The following is a 4,180-nucleotide window of genomic DNA, read 5'->3' on the forward strand; positions in this document are numbered from 1 at the left end:
GGCTTCTCGCGCTCCCCGCCCGCCCGCCCGCCCGGAACGCGCCGCCCGCCCCCGCCGCGCCGCCCGCCTCCGCCCGCACTCGCGGCCCCGGCGAGGCCCGCGGCCCCCGGCCCTCCCGCCGCTCGTGCCGCGCGCCCCTAGCCCGCCCCGAGGCCAGCCGCCCAGAAACGCGTCCTGGCCCGAGGCCCCGGCCCGGCGCCGGGCTGCGGACGGGCAGGCGGACGGGCTGGGCGGCGCGTCCGGCGACTCGCACAGGAAAGCGGACGGCGGAGGGAGGGCGCTCGGGAGAGGGGGATGGGAGCAGGGAGGAAGAGGGAGAAGGAGGGAGCGCGGAGGAACGGAGGAGAGAGGGGCCCGGAGGAGACGCGAGGGAGGGAGCGCGCGGCAGTCGGGGGGCGGAGGATCGGGGAAGGGGAGGCGCCGGGCGAGTTCGGCCGAAGCCGGCCGGGGCGCCGAGGGAGAGGGCCTGGCGGCGCAGAGCGTGGGGAGCTCGCGGGCCCCCGCGCGAGAGGGCTGGGTGGGAGGGGCTGTGAAGGCAGACACCGGGAGGCTGGAGAAGTTTGGGGACGAGGGGCTGTGGCAGGGGTGAAGTGGGAGGAGTTTGGGGGATCCTGAAGTAGAGATTGGGATAATGGGGCTATATTGGAAAGATGGAGAGGAAGGACCAGAGCCTTAGACTGGAGGTTGTTTAGGGGCTGTTTCGGAGAGAATACGATGGAAGTTTGGAGACCTGGGCGGAAAAGGATGGAAAGATGAAGACCTACTAAGAGAATGGTGTTTCTGGAAGAGATAAGAGTTTAAGGGGTGGTTGGTGTTGAAAAGAATGCAAACCACAAGAATTTGGGAGTGATGGAGGGAAGCTGCAGGGAAGTCCAGAGATACCTTTGTGGGGGCGAAGGCAGGAGAGGTCTCAGAGGAGATTTTACAAGGTGGGACCAGATGCCCATTCCAGAGGGAGACTGGGGTTTGGAGTGGGTTGATAAAACCAGAGGGTGGGGACTTTCAGTCGAACTAAGAACTGTTTCCTTTGGCAAATAAATTGGAGGAGAATGAATTAGTCTTTGTGGCATCATGGCAAGAGGGTCAGTGATGGGAAAAGAGGGAGCTAAAGATGGAGAACACTGCGGAGAAGTGACGGAACGGGGGCGGCAGGCCCTGGCATTGAGGTGACTGAGGACCGGCACTTCACAGTTGGCCCTTCATTTTCTAATGGAATCGTTTTCTTTCTCAAGTCTGTTTGAAGTCACACTACCAGCATCTTCAGCCAGAGTCACGGAGGGGATCAAGTGGAAAGGACCTAGACACATCCCTAGGTGCCCTGGTTCCCTACAATGATTATTGGAATATGGAGGCAGACCCTAGCATGATCTCCCTAACTCTCCTCCTGTCAATGTGTCAGTCATGTCCAGGCTACAGCCATGAAGTCAGCACCCCCATCAATCCACCAGTGCCTTCTTCTGGGCTCCCTGTCTGGCCCCACACCAAGCAGCAACATCTCTCAGGACAAAGGACACTAGAGACAGGGTGATTTTTGGCAGCTGAAATTGGGAAGGCTAGAGAAAGGGAGGGAGGCGGGCTGGGAAATGGGAAGAGCTGGAGCTGGAGTCTGGATTGGGAGCCCTTAGTAGTTCTCCAGATTTGGAGTGGTGGTAGGGCATTTGTGGGGCACTCTAGCTGCAAACCAGGTGCGTGGAGTAGGGGCACTGAATGGACAGACTGCCTTTAGGGAAGGAAGGAAGGAGAAGATCTCATTCCTTAGGCCAGATTCAGCCAAGTTCTTGAACTTGCCCAAAAGCTCTAAAGATTCCAAAGCACTAGGGAAACAGAGCAAGAATCCTCCCCACCATCACCCGACCCTGAAACCCCTTGCCTCTGCAGGGACTCACATTTCCCCCATGCCCATCTTCTGGCCCCTTGCAGGGCCTCCCAGAGCCCGGGTCGGCTCCCTGTCCTCTTATACCCTGTTGCTTCTTCTCTGTGCTCCAGGGTGCCCTCTGCTCCTTCGTCCACCGACTAGTTTTGCTGAGACTCCTCCCTCCCTCTCTCCCAGCATTTCCTCTCTCTCCTTTAGTTCCCACTGGGCCTGGCCCAGGCCCTCTCCAAATCACTTCTAGACTGAGCGGTCCTCCTTGTTTAACCACTAAGGCAAACACTAACATGGTAACTTATCTAAAAGAAAAAAAAAAAAAAACAGGCCTAGGTAAGAACAAGGAGTGAGACTAGGAAAAGAAGCCAGCACCACCCATTCTAGTTCCTCTGGTACCCAAGGCCAGGCTCATAGATTAGCTGCTGGGAGCATCACGCATACACTCCACCCCCATCCTTCACCCCAGCTCCTTCTCTGGCCCCAGCCCCCCACAATCCGCTGGTCTCCAGGCAACGGCACAAAAGGAAAGTAGAGAGGGGCCTTGGAGGCCGAAGCAGAGCTAGCTGTAACCCAATCCAACCTAGTACCTGGAGGGGGTGGGGGTGCTGTCAGAGAAAGACAATTCGCTGGGGTGGGGGAAGAGAAGACACAGTTAGGCAAGGTGGCTTCAGCTCCAATAGCCCCGGCCAGCCTGGGAGTTTCTGAGAAAGCAATCACAGAGAAAAGTGCGCCCCGTGGGAGACATGAAGGGGTGCTAGGGGAGAAGGGAAAGCTGAGATGGTTACCTAGAAATTAAGAGGTACAGGGAGGGAGAGAGGGCAAGAAGTTCTTTGAACTGAAAATAGCTGGGCAGAAAGAGATGTGGCCCCCGCCCATTCACCAATGACAGCTTCTGTTAGCCCTAGAATGAGAAGCCTGGGACCAGAACTCGAGAGAACGGAGGACAGGCAGGCAGAGGGTGCAACCTTGAAATTCTTCCCACCCCAACCTCACCTTGGCATCTAGTATGTTGGCCTGCAGAACTTGGGCTCCCTCTAGTGGCCACAGCTACCCATGGGCAGATGCCACCTGCAAGCATGACCCTTGTACCCAAACCATAGTTTTCATGTATGAGGGTTTGACTCCCAGGGGGGTCCCCACTGGGGCAGAAAAGTTAGAGGGCCTCTAGACACACACTGATGTCCTCCTCACAGTCTGGCCGTCCAGGGAGGCTGTTGAGCATTTCAGGTGTTGCAATCAGTATACTGAAGAACTCAGATTCCTCAGGCCTACCTCTATACCCATGGTACCATTTTTCCATCCCCTTCATCCTCCGTTCATAGTCCAAAGAAGTCAGATGCATCAAGTCCTGTCTGTTTCAAAGCAATCCAAAATTCTGTTGAGGAGGCTCTGTACAGATTCCTCTAGTTTTAGTCTACCGCTTTAGTCCTTTGGTCAAAGACTTTGGGAGCCAGAAACCTTACTCCTCACCCCAGATACACACTAATCCTGACACTTGAGGGATTCCTGGACCGAAGGTTAAGAATCTTTAGTTCATGAAAGAAAGGAAGGGGAAAGAAAAGAAGGTAAAATCAGATCTCTGAGTTTGAGGCTAGCCTGACCTACATACAGAGTGAGTTCCAGGACAGTCAGGGCTACACAGAGACCCTGTCTCAAAACAAAAACAAAACAAAAAGACAAACAAACAAACAAAAGGTAAGAACAGCATGGACCCCCACCCACTCATAATGCCACAGACTTGGTCATATGTTCAGTGGCTTCCCTTTTGTGCCCTCCCCAGCTCTGTGGTCGAGTGTCACCAATATCCAGTCCTTCGCCTCCCTCCTCTCACATGGAGCAGAGAGTAAAACTCCTCAGACACGAGGCGGTGCGCTGTGATTCAGACTTTAATAGCAGTGCTCATTTCAAAGCCACAGAGATGGTGGCGACTGTGGAACATGGCATAGGGGAGTGAGGCAGGAGCTCTGGTGAAGCTGGAGGGGACTGGGACCCAGGGCCGGGGAAGAAAAGCCAGCCCCACAGGCACACAGCGCCATTCTGGGGAGTACCAGGCTTCAGTTAGTGCACTAAATGAAACAAGTACTAAGGCCCTTTCCTGTTATTCTTCCCATGCTAGCAAAACCTCCCATCCTGGGTCACCTTGGGATGCAGCCACATGAAAATATGGATGCCCAATTTTGTCAAGTCTCATTTGTCAATTTCAGACTATAATTATGGGGAGCTGACGGACTGACAGGCTGAACAACAAATAAATAAATAGATAGATAGATAGATAGATAGATAGATAGATAGATAAATAAATAAATAAATAAA

The sequence above is a fragment of the Onychomys torridus genome, chromosome 3 (genome assembly GCF_903995425.1).
Source record: "Onychomys torridus chromosome 3, mOncTor1.1, whole genome shotgun sequence".
NCBI classification, from domain to species: Eukaryota; Metazoa; Chordata; class Mammalia; order Rodentia; family Cricetidae; genus Onychomys; species Onychomys torridus.